Raw genomic sequence first — 16,917 nt, 5'->3', positions numbered from 1 at the left:
GTACAACTATTAATACCAGACATAGTTATTTACATTTTAGTTAGTTAGTTTTTTTGTTGTTTTTGTGTGTGTTATATTTCATGAATTAAATCTAAATCTGCATCATAACCAGTAACATTCATCTGTCAGGTAAGTGTAGTATTACAATGTTTTCCTTTGAAGTAGAAGTAAAGGATACAATTGTGTATTTTTTATTGTTGTGTTATTTTGGGGACAATGAGTTAAAATAGTAATACAATTCATTATGTTTCATATCTAAACATCATAATAAATCTATCACTGGGGCCCCAACTATAGCTTTTAGTTGAGGGCCCCAGGTAATTGCCTTAATGGTACAGTCTGCACCTCACCCTGCCTCCCCCTCATTTTGTTATTCTCATACAAGCAGGAGACTGTAAGACACTTTCAATTTAATTAATGTATTCATTTAATTCAGTTAACTATTTAAGATAAAAAGGTTGTTGACCATTTATCTTAATTGCCAGTTTTGTAGTACACTTGTGAATGGTTTAGCACACAGTATACTGGAGCAACAGACTGAAATAGTCTCCCCCTTTCTATTCATTTGATTCAGAATTTCCAGATGTCTGTCAGCGTTAACAAGTTAATCGCGATTAGATTAATGCAATCCATAACGCGTACATTTTTTTTTTATCACATTTTAATTTTGCAAGCCTTTTTGTCCTTTCTACTCACCCGTAGACGGCTCCTCTGGCTGTAGCGCTATGCTTTGAAGTGGCCTCCTGCAGTAAACCTACCGTGCTGATGGAAAGTAAGAGAGCTACTGGACTTTTGAACAGCTTGTTTAACTATAAAAAACTTCCAGACGGTTCAGTTGACAAGTCAAAAGTAAAATGCAACCTGTGTCAAACGGAGCTTAACTACCACCGGAGTACGTCGAGTTTGAGTTAGCACCTCCAAGCTAAACACCCAGGTGCAGCCAAGCGAGCCTCAGCTCCACCAAAGGACCATTTTGGAGTGTGGGAGTCACAGCAGAGCCGTGATTGATTCCCAGTTAAGACACTCTGGTACGAAATGGTTTACATGGGCTTAAAACTGCCTTGAAATGTAAAATAACAGGATTTTAAACATGCAATTCAAAACGCGATTAATCGTGATTAACTATGGAAATTCTGCGATTAATCTCGATTTAAAAAAGTCCCTACACTCTCTCTTTCTCTCTATTTGTTTGTTTAACTTGATGGTTAGAATGAGTTACTCCTTAGCAACACTGGTGATGTATAAAAATGAGTCTTGACCATCATAACACCATGTTGTACAAGTAATCACTGCCTCAAAATAATGTATAGACAACCTGTTTCTCCTCGGAGTCAGCACTAGACTGGCCTGCTTGAAGAGCCTCTACACAGGTGCAATAGATGGTGTTTCCACCCCACCATAACACCTGTCTATTGACAGCCGTCCGTTCACTATAAGCGGTACTTTGCTGAGGTTGTTTCTGAAAGACAGAGAATAACAAGCAACGCACAAGTTTTGGCTTCTTGGTTAAGGTCTGCACTGAGCCTGGGCATTAGAGATGGGCGGATCGATACCAAAATATCGATATTGTAATCCTAATAGTTTAGTTTTAAGTATTGATCCTCATCTTAAAGAATCGATACAAACGAATAATTTAATCAGATCATTTAATTCTAATATAATTTTTAGGGATGTTCGATATTGACTTTTCAGCCAATATCCGATATGCCGATATTCCCCAACTCTTATTTTCCGATACCGATTCCACCCGATACTGATATTATGCAGGCTTTTTACACCAAAACTGTTAGATAACAACATAACATATCTCCTATTGTGGAATTAACACATTATGCCTAATTGTATTGTGATGCCCCACTGGATGCACACATAAATGCAACATGGCTTTCCAAATGTAAACACTATCTATAAAGAGACTTAAGTTATGGAAAAAGTGCCAATATGGCACTGCCATATTTATTATGCTGCTTTGCAGTCATTGCAAATTGCAAATGTACTATATCCGTAGGACACACTTGGAAATAGTTCCAAACCACAGACATAAGCCCCGTTTCTGGAGGCGGGACCTTTACAGGAAGTCCTTTCTCCCGCTCCTCTCAGCTGCAGCTCCATAGCAGAGTAGGACCCAGATAGGACCCACTGGACTCTGACAGTGACATCACAGAGGCGACTCGCCGAAAACATAGAAGAAAGATGGGAAAAGAAAAAATGACAATAAAGAGGTAAACCTTGTTTATGGTTTGTGTGTTCGTGTACATGGCGGTGGATGCTATGAACTTGATAGCCACAGTTAGTGACCGGCGAGTCTAGCATGTTGTTGTTGTTGTTATACGTCATCAAATGCGCCATCAAGTCATCAAGCCCACCGGTAAACGTTGCACGCTGCATTTATGCAGGCTCAGAAATACTGAAGCCTACAGAACAAACATTGGTTATAAAAACCTGATACCGATACTTCCCGATATTACATTTTTAAGTAAATATCGGCCGATAATATCGGACATCCCTAATAATTTAGTAATTTTAGGAGTATTTTTGCTCATTCTTTGAATTTTTGGTTTGGATAGGAACTAATTTTCCTTCTGCGTTCTGACTCAGCTCTGAGAACAGCACACACAGAAACAAACTCAAATGTCGGTTGCAAAAATGGCAGAACATAAACAGAACGTATGGAGTTACTTTGAAATGGTCAGTAGCACTAAATCAAAATGTGATATATGTGACAAAACTGTGGCAATACCACAAATCTAATGAAGCTGTTGGAGCCATAATATCATTTTTTGTTTCTTCTTTTATTTTTGTTTCTATTTTTTGTTTCTTTATTATACTATGGGTCATATATGACGTTTCTGTATGTGAGTGGTTGGTGCAGCACCGGAAACGCATAAAGGGAACCCCTATGGGATGGTCACGGTGTGTGTGAAGGGGAGGGCACACCGTTTTTTGACCGTGTCAGTGTGGTAGCATGACGTGTCTTTTCCTGGATGAATGAATGAATGAGAAAAGACACTGATGAATGGAAACTTACCTGTGCTATGATGTCATGGACTCAAAAGTTGTACCTGTGCTCAGAAAAGAAAAATAATGAATGAAAATAAATGGGTCACCGCACTCAAAAGATAGACCCCGTATTGGACATGGTTTTTATTGTTGCCCAGAACACGCATCTGAACAAGTTCTCCCCGTTCACCCCTCAGAGGCCAAATGTAGCCTAGTCTAGATTGAAAGACTCTACAGAAGCATTGAAAAAACTGCCAGACAAAAGTGCATGATTACCTTAGCCTACAAGAGAAACGATGTGAGGAGAGAGAGCAGACAGATGCCATCACTTAATTGAGGCAAAGTTTCAGAAAGGCAGGAGTTATCCAGGTAATAAAATAATTTTTAACTATGTGAAGGGAAAGCAGAGGGGTATACGAAGCGAGGTTATCCAGGAAACTGTGGGAGAAACCGCTGATCTAAAAACAATATGTCACTTCATAAACTGTACATGTAGGCTACTGGTGCTCTTTTGGAGATCAGCAGTTCCTCTGAAAGGGCTAAACCAGTAACCTCGCTTCATAGTATACCCCACAGGATATGTCTTGATGTGCAGGATATTTATTGCAGACCTATGATGTTGGTGTAGATTAGCTTAGGCCTCCATATGGGCCTACAAAGCCGAGGTAAAGTTTTGCAGTGAGTGCTGTAGGTTGGATTTAGGCTACGTGAAGTTTAACCCTTACAAAAAATAAATGCATTACTGTAGTAGTGTCAAACTGCAGCTGTGTTTTTACAATATTGTATAAAACAGTCTCTGGTAGCCTGCCTATAAGTGACATCACGTTCTGTCTGCCACTTGTTACCTGTAGCTGGTTGTGCTTTGCATATGTGGGATTCTGAAACGTCCTTAAATTCAGGACCATTAGGCCTATCGCTCGTTTCAATTTGAGACCTTGCAGTCGGAATTGTTGTTTGTTTATTCTAAAGACAGTCCAAAGTAGCCTGGGCTATTCGAAGTGTTTTCAGTTTCATCCATTTTTTGAGGGTCTGAAGTGTATTTCACATTTCAGCTGCCAAAGCTTTGCTGCCTTAACCCTCTCTAACTCTGATCCTGCGCTGTGCTCAGTGTGCTGTGTGAGAGGGGGAGTGGCCGGCAGCTAGAGCGGCAACAGCAAATGTGTGCTTCTTTTACTGATATATTTATCTATATCTTTTACATTTCTTATCCAAACAGTGTCAAACTTGCCACTGCACTTACTCGTGCAAGACACCTGTCATGTTTGAAATCAATCGGATGATAAGCGGATAACAGACAAACAGACAACCGGACAAACAGACAGACAGGCGTTCCTGTCATTTATAGATAGAATTGTTCTTTTTTTTCATAGATGACTCTCCAAAAGCTGTAGCTATTACAAGATGCCTTGGAGAGATGATAGGCAACGACCTCCAACCTATTTCAATCGTTGAGGACAGAGGTTTCAATGCATTTGTGAAAACTCTAGACCCATACTATAAACTCCCAAGCCGCAAGTGTCTGATGGAAGGGACAATCGCAAACATGTACAAACACTGTAAAAATGAAGTAAAGCTGCCAAGAGTATGGTTCTGACCACAGACTGCCAGGTCCACTGAGGCCACAAGTGGCAAATGGAAGAATTTCTTTTTGAAAACTGTTGTTCCCATAAAACAAAAGCCACACAGAAACTCATAACAAGGTGGAATTCTGCATTTTTGATGTTGGACAGACTTCAGGAGCAAAGGGAAGCAGTTATCACCACACCAACAGCACTGATGTGCTCATTGAGATGTGTTGTTACTTAGAAGAAAGGGTAATTCCCTGGGGCCAAGACCCATTACACAGGTGGAAAGAACATGAACAAACTTTCCCATCCCGAAATATATATATATATATATATATATATATATATATATATATATATATATATATATAAATAATCAGACTGAGAATTTGGTAAGAAGAAAATCACCGAAGGCAAATATGGCTTGTAAGAAAGAACTTTTGAATCATGATTGGCAGAACGTTTATGCAGAGGATACTAATGAATAATATGATGCATTTTTATGACCAATATTGTCCATTGATAGAGTATAGACAAATTCCATAAATGTCCATGGCTAAGTGAATGACTTAAATACTGTACATAGTGAATCTATTTCTGGCTGATGGTAGGATCAGGTATGGGAGCTTGATTATGTGCATTTGTGATTTCATTTAGTGGGATGGATGACTGTGTGGTGCAGGAAATGAAAGTGTAAGAGGATAGTTTAATAAGTTAATGTGGGAAAGGGTATTATGACTCTGTGTCCATTCAGTGATAATAACCTGAGATAAAGAACAGTAAAAATCCACCCCTCTCTCCTTGACCTGTACTTTTCTTCTGTTACAGATCATGAGGTTTCCAGTAAGCTACATGCTACATTCACATTTACTGCCCCCAATTTCCTTCTACTGTTGTACCAAAGTATTGTTCATCCCATCCTGTGCTACTGCTCTACCAGTTTGTTCAACATGCTCTCTGTCACAGACACTCCCTTCACCCACCCTCTCAGAGCTCAACTGTAAGTCCATAAAACACATTGTAACTAGGTTGAGTACTGAACTTTGATACTTTCATTGCATTGACTGAATTGCTTAGATTGGATTGATAGCTGTCTACTGAAGTAATAAATAAACATTCACAAATGATATATCAACTGCATCAGACAAAGGACTTCTCTCTGTGTTTGACCTGTTAGATATTAGTGCTGCATTTTGAGACCATTGACCATCAAATCCTATTACAGAGACTGAAGCTTTTAATTGGCATTAAAAGAGTTGTATTAAGCTGGTTAAAGTGTTATTTATCAGACTGATTTCAGTTTGTACATGTTAATGATAAATCCTCCATGCACGCGAAAATTAGACACAGTGTTTCCGAAGGTTCAGTGCTTGGCCCAATACTATTCACTTTATTTATTTTATTTCAAGTATCACACTGTTCCTGAGCTCTGGAAGAAGTCCAAAATTATTCCTGTTCCAAAGGTATCATGTCCCACAGAGAATAAGAACTTTAGATCTATATCTTTCACAAGCTCGGTTATGAAATGCTTCGAAAAGGTAATTGTGAACATGATTAAACCCATGGTATCCTCCAGTCTCGACCTCCTTCAATTTGCTTATAAAGCAGGGCGTAGTACGGAAGATGCCATTATCAGTGTGTCTCACTTAATTAGTAAACACCTTGAAGACCCCAAGGCCTATACCTGGGTCTTGTTCACTGAGTTTAGCTCAACATTTGACACCGTCTGTCCACAGCTGCTTATTCAAAAGCTCATTGATCTGAATGTAAATTCCTCTGTAGTTAAATGGTTCCACTTGCTTCTTACTGACAGACCGCAACAGGTCAGTGTAAATGGTATTCTATCTGAGGTAAAATACTGTAGTACTGGGGTTCCTAAAGGATTTGTGAGCTCTCCTTTTTTATTCACGGTTCACACAAATGAGTCCAGAAGCCACCAGACAAATAACTTTGTCATAAAATTCTCTGACCATACAGTTATTTTAAGCCTGCTACAAGCAGATGTTTCCTCCTCAGTGTACCTGAAAGAAATAGACACTTTTAGGGTCTGTTGTGAGAAGAATCATCTCACTTTAAACCTTACAAAAACTAAAGAGATGATCTTCGACCCCAGATGTGTGGATGCACACGACCCTGTAGTCATAGATGACTGTAAAATTGAGCAGGTTGGCCTCTACAAATATCTTGGAGTGATGATGGATAATCAACTTAAATGGAACAAGCACGTCGACTTTCTGTGTGGCAAATTAGCCCAAAGATTACATTCCTCCTACGACTCAGATTGTTTGGTGTAAGTAGTGAAATTATGTTAACTTTGTACAATGCCGTCCTAGGTAGCCTGATTAGATACGGCTTAGCATCCTGGTTTGGCTCCCTCACTACTCAAAGCAAATCTAAGATAGAAAAAATGGTAATAGCTGCCATGAAAGTGATCAGAACCATAAACTATCTGTCCTTTCAAACAACCTTCAAGGAAACGGTAATCAAACAATCTCACATATTCTGTCTCCAGATTATGTACTCCTACACTCAGGAAGGAGATATAGAGCCTGCAGGTACAAGACTAACTGTTACAGGTTCTCCTTCCTTCCAACATCAATTGCTCTTGTTAATAAACAACCTGCCAAATTCCAATCTTAATTTAATTATCTACTTATTAAATTGGAACTCTTGCACTTTACCCTTTTTAAAAACTTGGTCCCTGCCCTGTGGTTTATTGTATTGTTGTACTTTTTCTCTTACTTAAGCCACTGGTTCTTAAGGGTGAGCTACCTTGTGCACAGTAGTCTCAACTTTTTTAATTCTTGTATAAATCGTTTCCAGCAAAAGTCACTTCAATCTATGTGCAATATTTCTTATTAGGTTTAGTGCAATATCTGATTGAAAATCCAGAAACCACAGTAATGTGTAGACTGTCGATGTTCCTGTATGTCACTTATGTCGTATGTAAATTGTATGTGATTGTAGCCACTATACACTGTTGTCCAAGACAAATCTCCTTCTTGAGGACAATAAAGTTTATTTTGATTCGATTTTTTTGATTTGATTTTGATTGTCGCACTAGTAAAGTGTACTCAAATAGCACTGTGAAATTCTTGTACACAAACTATTGCAAAGTGTTCAAAGTTACTTTTGCAAAAAATAAGTGTGTATAATGGCATTTCAGTATGTTGAATGAGAGTAGTTCCGTTTCAAAGGAAGGCATTACAGTAAAACAGGCTGGTGTTTGAGAGAAGAGAGCATGCGTTCATTTGTTAGCAACACTGATGTCTAGTCAGTAGCATGCAAGTATCCTAACCAAAGCAGCAGCGATTCTCCTGTCAATTGGGCAGCAATTGGCTGTTCCATATTTTTATATCTGTGTGTGTGTGTGTGTGTGTGTGTGTGTGTGTGTGTGTGTGATCCATTCCCATGATCCACTGTCAATATATAATATTGTCTTCATGTTGGAAATTGTAGGGATGCTGCTGTGTGTTTATGCTGCAGACTACCATGGCTTAAGGCAAATGTGGTTTCCATGTGTGCTCCTTTCTCTGGTGGGTATGGTCACTTTCATAGGAAATTTGCCGGTAGGTGACCAAATAAATGAATAAAAATCTCTTTGCACCCCTTTCCTTGCAATTGTTCATCTGTTTTGCCCTGCACCTGTGCTGCATCCCACCTGTTAGGGGTTGGATACCCTTTTGATCCCTATCACAGCCCAAGTCTAGGGACGTTTTAGTAATTGCACGGATTGACATGCATGTGCATTTTTAATGTGAGCTGGCAGTGTGTTTTCTGTTTTTTGTTTGTTTGTTTGTCTCCATTATTTTAGTATTGTTATGTTTTGTTGTGTCACTCTGTCTATTTTGTGCTCCATGTTGTGAAAATGCAAAACTCATAAATAAAATCTATTTAAAACATTTTTTAAAAAAGGATGTTAAGAGGCAGATCTTCACATTTTATTTCACAATTAAATGTCCAAACCTTCAGGTGTGCAAGGAAAACAATGGAGAGAGGAGGAGGAGGAAAAGAAAGTCCATTATAGAAGTATGTTGTCTTACAATAACATTAAAATGCTGTTTTGTGCGTAACATTAGACGTTTTATTTAATTTTATACTAGCTGGCTAAGTGGGAATAAAGCAAATTGTTTGATGATAATACCACAATATAGACAACATTCAGATGAAGTTACAGATTGAAGCATAGAAGACTGAATGTCCATCCAGTAGCTAACTATCTGAATAAATGTTCTTTCCTAGAAAGCAAGGCATTGTGCTGAATTTTCATGGACCAGTATCAGTGATAACAGCTGATGCTATATCCATAAAAACATAGATATTTGCATTCAGTTGCGCCAGTTATGTTAGCCCCACTTAGCATCATAGACTGATAGACTGAAAATCAACAAGTAGGGTTTAGTGGAATATTTAAAACCCACAAGAACAGTCCAGAACATTCTGGACACATGACATTGTGGATGGTGTAATCTACTGAGTGTAACCAAATTATCAATCAAATCAAAATTATTATTATGGTATTATGATCATCTGAGATAAATGTCCATGGCTGAGTGAATGACTTAAATAGGCAAGGCAAGGCAAGGCAGTTTTGTTTATATAGCGCATTTCATACACAATGGCAACTCAATGTGCTTTACATAAAACAGAAAAACATGTAATTTGAGAAATAATAAAACATACAATTACCCCCCCCCCCATAATAAAAACAAAGTACAGAAAAGTAGAAAGAGAGACATAAAATACTAGAATAGAGCTTTAATATAAGATTGCAGCATAAAATAATGATTAGCTTTAAAGTCATTAAAAGGACGTAGAGTGCAAAAGAAGGAGCTCAATCATAAGCGAAGAGAGAAGTGTTTTTAACCTGGATTTAAAAATGTTCACAGTTCTGCTGATAGTTTGTTCCAGTTGTGCTTCACCATGTTTAGTTTGAACTCTGGGCTCAACTATCTGACCTGAGTCAGTAGATCTCAGAGCTCTACTGGGTTTATATTCTACTAACATGTCATTTATCTATTCTGGACCTAAACCATTCAGTGATACTGTACATAGTGAATCTATTTCTGGCTGATGGTAGGATCAGGTATGGGAGCTTGATTATGTGCATTTGTGATTTCATTTAGTGGGATGGATGACTGTGTGGTGCACAAAATGAAAGTGTAAGAGGATAGTTTAATAAGTTAATGTGGGAAAGCGTGTTATGACTCTGTGTCCATTCAGTGATAATAACCTGAGATAAAGAACAGTAAACATCCACCCCTCTCTCCTTGACCTGTACTTTTCTTCTGTTACAGATCATGAGGTTTCCAGTAAGCTACATGCTACATTCACATTTACTGCCCCCAATTTCCTTCTACTGTTGTACCAAAGTATTGTTCATCCCATCCTGTGCTACTGCTCTACCAGTTTGTACAACATGCTCTCTGTCACAGACACTCCCTTCACCCACCCTCTCAGAGCTCAACTGTAAGTCCATAAAACACATTGTAACTAGGTTGAGTACTGAACTTTGATACTTTCATTGCATTGACTGAATTGCTTAGATTGAATTGATAGCTGTCTACTGAAGTAATAAATAAACATTCACAAATGATATATCAACTGCATCAGACAAAGGACTTCTCTCTGTGTTTGACCTGTTAGATATTAGTGCTGCATTTTGAGACCATTGACCATCAAATCCTATTACAGAGACTGAAGCTTTTAATTGGCATTAAAAGAGTTGTATTAAGCTGGTTAAAGTGTTATTTATCAGACTGATTTCAGTTTGTACATGTTGATGATAAATCCTCCATGCACACAAAAGTTAGACACAGTGTTTCTGAAGGTTCAGTGCTTGGCCCAATACTATTCACTTTATATTTGCTTCCTTTAGGTAATATTATAATATTATAACACTCCATACATTTTCATTTTTATGTGAATGATACCCAATTATATCCATCAATGGAGCCAGATGAGTCTAATCACTTAAATAAACTCCAAGCATGCCTCAAGCACATAAAGAACTGGGTGACCTGCAATTTTCTTCTATGAAATTCAGAAAAAACTGAAGTTGACTATGGTGATGAAGGCCTTCGTGCATTTCAAGATTTACAAAAACAATACAACTTACCTGACCATTCTTTTTTTTAATCTGAGACTGAGATCTGCAATGAAAGCTTATGGGGTACCCTGGGATAAAAAACTGGACGCATTGTCTTTTCACACCATTATAGTCAAGCAATATACAACCAGCGGTTTAGCTTCATCTTTATATAAATTTCTTCTTGAGTCCTCATATGAACCTCTTGCGCTCCAGAACAGTTGGCAAAAAGACTTAATTTCATCTGAAATATCCTGGAACCACATTATTACCAACATAAAACTGGCTTCTAAAAACCCTAATCATCAGCTCATCCACTTTCATTTTTTACACCGAATTTATTTAACACCAAAAAACAACATGCAATGAATAAAAATACTACAAAAAAATGTAAACTCTTTATCTAACATTATTGGAAAGACAATTCCTTGTTCTCCCAGTGTGCTCCTACTTCATGATGTTTCCTTGTTAAATCTGTCAGCTACAGAAAAATGTGTATACTTGGCAGGCCTCACAGCAGCCAAAAAAAAGCTTGCATTGCATTGGAAGCCTCCGCATGATTTGTCAATATGTCACTGGTCTAACTTATTCATGGATATTTGACATATGGAACTTTCAGTGGCAAGATTGCATGGTGCTGGTCCAAGGACACTTAGCACATGGTCACAGGCCACTGAAAAGCTGAAAGGACAGATCTGTAACTGAATTGACTGTGGTACATTATTTCTCAAACAGTGACATATTTAGTCACCATGATGTTTAGTAGTGTTTAGTAGGTTTACTTCTAAAATCTGAATGCAGGAATTTAATTCTTATGACGTATTCCTACACTGTTGAATTAGTAATTTTACTGAAGTAATGGATCTGAGTACTTCTTTCATCACCACTGTGAATACTGTATCATTATCAAGAATATCAATGTAAATGTGCAGAATATGACTAAAACAGACAAAGCAGATAAAAACAAGGATATTATCTTGAGTGCATGGTTCCTGTACTAGTACTGTCAGCACATGTACACATTACCTGGAACTAAAAAGTGAAGAATGAACTGATGCTCTGCTTGTTTTACAGATCTACACATATAACCAGGCAAATGAGAAAACTAGTGTCAAACTGCTAGAGAGAGTGATGAAGCAGAGGAGAGGATGATGGTTATCTATGAAGTTGCAGACAATCGCAACTCCAGTTTAAATACCGGAAGAGCTGTAAAGCAGAATGAATGAATGAAACCTTTATTATCCTTAGGGAAATTTGCTTTGCACAGAGAGAGCACAAAAAAAACATCTGAGCGCCAACAAAATCATGTTTCAAATCATAATAAAGAAGAATTTATAAAGTGGAAATTCAGTAATGTGTCATGTGATCAAAACTTGTGTTATGCGACTACTAAAAAGATGCAACAATTAGCCACAGAGAGAGCTGTATAGGGAGACCTGTCCGACACGCTGTGTACAAAGCAGGAACATGAATCAGGATCAACGTCTTAGTTGGCATTTGTGTCTAAATTTTGATTAAACTGGACAAAGAGCGGCCAATAGAAAGTATTGTCACATTACCTCACCCTCTCTCTGTATCAAGTGTTAGGGAATTTTCCATCATTAATATGCACTGGGTCAAACTATTGTTGTTATTAAGAGCAGAACAAAAACGTTAAGAGTCAAGAGGGTGCAAGAGAGAAACAAGAGCGTGTAAGAGAGAGATTCCAGTGGTGCTGGCTGGTTTTCTCCCTGGGGACACTCATTCTGGTGGCCCCCAATTGACCCCAGGTGACCTGTTTTTTGGCAATTGACCACTTTTTCCGGGACAGCCCTAGGAGCTCCACATTCAACATGACCTCCTGTCCCAGGCCCAGACAGAGCAGTACGTGCATGCATACTGGTCAGCAGTTCCTTTGTGTGCTCTCTTAGGTCTAATCATATAAACATGACAAGTTATAAATGTTCTGCAAAAGTTATCACTCGTCTTACTATTTGGATCCGTTTGGGGCTTAAACATTTGTATTTTGGTCTCTTGTTTACAGCTTGTAAGTCTAATGAATGAGTCTCACTTTGTTCTGCCACTTGCCACTGTTTGTGGTATGTGTTAGGGCCAAATTTTGTGAATAGATGTCGTCATTAGTGACTGTGGTTTTCTGGAGATTCCCTCGTTAGGTCTAAGCGGCGTTACTCCTTTGAGAATTGTGAGTGATAAATGTTAAAAAGAGAGCATAAAGGCTGTTTTGAAGTCAAACTTGATTTAGATTAATATTTTGTCTGGAAGTCCATCAGCTGTTTTGCCTGGCAATGTGTTGTTTCCACGATTAGCGACAACAAGTTTAACTTTTGAGCAACAAAAAGAGTTACTACTTCTAAAAGCTTCTTAAAAGCTGAGGTGGAAAAGGAGTTAGCTCTGGAAAGAATACGCCAGCAAACGGAGTAGGCTAAATTGGAGCTCATCAAGGAGGACAAGCTTTTGTCTGACTGTGATTTGTGTAGGAGATGTGTTTGATCACTTGTCAGATGATTTTGATGTGTTGAGTAATTTGCGTCTAAGTTTTCTGAGCATCTTTCTTTCTCACTCTTTGAGTGCGTTGATGATGATGATGATGATGATGATGATGATGATGTTGCAGAGCGCCAACAGTGGTCACACTGAAAGTCAGATTTATTCTTCGGTTAAGTCAGCTGTGCTCAAAGCCTACGAGTTGGTTCCAAAGGCTTACAGGCAACAGTTTAGGAAATGGACAAAAGGTGAGAATCAGAGTCATCTTGAGTTAGCACAGGACCTAACTACTCACTTTAATTGATGGTATTCCAACTCCGATGTTGACAATTTTGAGAGCCTGTGTGAACTTATTGTGAACAGTTTAAAAACTCAGTTTGTGCTCATGTGGCCACATACATCAGTAAGCAGAAAGCCAAAAACATGGCTGCTGTTGTGGTTTTAGGAATAGCAATATGGAGTCATTTGGCCGGTATGGTAAAACTTTTTCAAGTGAAGGTAAGTTTGCAATTATTGTCATAAGACACTGGAAGGTAGACTGTCATTTGCTGACGTCCAAGCCTAAGAGCCAAGGAGCATGTGAAAGATGTTGGTCTAGCCGCGTCGTCCCTAAAGCTGTCACTCCTAAGGTTAAGTTTGACTCCATGAAAAAAGACACTTATCGAAGCTTATGAAGCGCAGTTTCAGGAGCGGGCACACACCCCAATTACTCCCCTTCCGGCTCCTATATAAACAAACCTAACCCTCTTCCCCCTCTTTCGCTCTTGTATTCGAGTTCCCCCGAGTTCCTGACCTGTGACATCACAATTGATCAACCCCCCAAGTAACAGTACTGGACTGTGAGGTGACTGTAACATAGTGGCCAGCCACAAACAGCTGAAAAATGATAAATATATTCTGTCACAAACACTAGAACATGAACCTTTAGGTCCAACAAAAATAAAAATACAAATATTTTTATGCAAGGGCATCAGGATGAAGTCAGTTTACTCACTCACAGATTATTCTCATGTTCATGCTTCATGGTCCCAAAACCTCTGATGAAGCTGTAAAACTTTTACTGAATGAAGAGGTTGCTATCTTGTGTTCAGTCCTCTTGGTGCATCCATGAGGTTACAGTTTTTTCTGAATGCTTAAGCACATTTTTTGCAACATTGGCTATTTTTGCTAAACTCTACACACAAATGAGAAAACCTTTCACCAAATTATCAAAACGTTATAGTTCTCTTGCAAAAGCGAACACAGCTTGATTAACTCTTCACACCTTAGTAAAAATGGTGTTTTCGTATCAAACAGTAAACACATGCCATCATTTACTAAGCACATAATGTGCCAACTACACACTGATGGTATGAATACAAAACGCATCTGGCTTTTGCTTTCTCTGTGCACAAGGTAGGCTAGGTCAGTTTGAGGTCATACTTTTGTCATAGTTCTGTAAACACACAGGGATCCAAACTTCAAGTATTGGTGTTTATTCACACTCGTCAAAACAAAGACACAGCACAGAACACAAAATAATAAATTCACAAAAAAAAAGACAATCAGCCTACATCATGCCGTCTCTCTGGGTCCGGCCACAAAATCTCATCTACATCGCATGCGATGTCCTCCAGTCCAAGGCACCGGAGAAAATACCTCCTTGCATGCCGTATCCAGGCCTGACATGATGCCTGCTCAATATCTCCACATGCCTCCTCCATTGTCTGTAAAAGGGCTGCGTGTTGATGGGGATGGCGGTCGTGGACTTTCCAGCGCCAGGCAGAAAAGAACTCTTCAATCGGATTTAAGAATGGAGAGTATGGGGGGAGGTTGAGTGCCATGAAGAGTGGGTGATCGGTAAACCAGTTGCGGACCAAAGCAGCCCTATGGAAACTAACATTGTCCCATATGATGACATATCGGGTCTGCTCTGGTCTCTGAACAGTGAGAATGTCGTGTAAGGTGTCCAGGAATGCAATCATGTGTGCAGAGTTATATGGGCCAATGGTTGCATGATGGTGAACAACACCATTTTGGCTGATAGCTGCACACATGGTGATGTTACCACCACGTTGTCCTGGGACATTGATTATTGCACGGTGTCCAATAATGTTTCTACCACGCCTCCTTGTTTTACTGAGGTTACAGTTTTTCACAATTGTTAACACCCGTTTCTCAAAACAATAACAGCTTTTTTCAAACTGAACACACAGATCTGAAAACCTCACACACAAAATGCTAAACCTGACACTCCCTTTGCAAGACGACTCTTTGCCATCAAATCATCGTCATCGTGTTTTCATTTGGTACACACAGCCATTTTTTCAAATGACACACACATACCATTCATTGAGTACACACAACTAAGCATTTGTCTGCACACTACCAAGCATTTACAGCACACTTAGGTGCAAAACTGAAAACACAATTATAGAAACAGAACACACCATATGAATGACAATGACTTTGGAAAATGTGCCTTTTCTCCTTTTGTAAAATGTCTGTAGGCCTACTTTTGTATAGTCAAACATAAAACAGCACACAAATATGCAACCAAAAAAAGTTATTTTAGCACACACAGAACAGTACAGTACAGTAAACCGTCCCCTCCTCACAAAAAAAAATTAGCCATCATGCCTCCGGTTCCTGTCAGGCCAGAGGGCCTCATCGACATCACAGGCAATGTGCTCCCTGTCTAGGCAGCGTTGGAAGAATCGCCTTGAGTGGCGAATGAAGCCCTGACAGGCCTCCACACTGACGTCGCCACAAGCCTCCTCCATGGCCTGGAGCAGTGGGACCCGGCCCTGTGGGTTCCGTTCATACACCTTCCACCTCCATGCTGAAAAGAATTCCTCTATTGGATTAAGGAAAGGAGAGTAAGGTGGAAGAAATAGAGTGGAAAAGCGTGGGTGGTCCTGGAACCACCCACGCACTAGAGCAGCCCTATGGAAACTGACGTTGTCCCAGATGACAATATAATGGATCCGATGTGGGACATCCATCCGACCAGGTGGTATTAGCAGGTCATGCAGGCCATCCAGGAAGGCAAGGAGACGGGCAGTATTATAGGCCCCTAGGTGGGCATGATGGAGGATGCCATGATGATTCATGGCCGCACACATCGTGATGTTGCCACCACGCTGGCCGGGGACCTCAACAATGGCCCGCTGGCCAATGACATTTCTGCCCCGGCGCCTCTTCTTCACGAGGTTGAACCCAACCTCATCAATGAAAATGTACTCATTCACCTCCATTGCGGTGTCATGCTCCTGGATCCGCTGACACAGACAACATGAGAAAGTTTGAGTTACAGTATGGACACAGAGACTTCAATACAGTGGGCTATAGTGAGACACTATATAAAATACATGTAAATACACATACAGTAATATTGGATTACAGGTACAATACATGCATGTGTCAGTGCTGAAAGTATGGGACTTACAAGCACAAACTCTCGCCGGAGCTCTTTGATGCGGTCTGTGTTACAGTCAAATGGGACCCTGTAGACCTGCTTCATCCTAACATGATTCCTGCGGAGGATTCTATCTAATGTTGATAGGCTGACAGTGTGGATGTCCCTGAAAGTGCCATGGTCAGCCAGGATCCTAGACTGTAGTTGCCGGAGCGTGATTGTATTGTTCTCACAAACAATATTTACAACATCTGTCTCCTGCTCCTCTGTGAAAATCCGTGCTCTTCCTCCACGGTGTGGTTCTCTTTCAGTCCTGCAAAATGCAAATACTGTGAGCACACTGTATTCTATTGATATACAGTATTACAGTAAACAAGGCAAAT

Source organism: Scomber japonicus, chromosome 2 (assembly GCF_027409825.1).
Source record: "Scomber japonicus isolate fScoJap1 chromosome 2, fScoJap1.pri, whole genome shotgun sequence".
Lineage (NCBI taxonomy): Eukaryota > Metazoa > Chordata > Actinopteri > Scombriformes > Scombridae > Scomber > Scomber japonicus.
The sequence above is the reverse complement of the archived record's forward strand: the minus strand, read 5'-3'. Positions refer to the sequence as shown.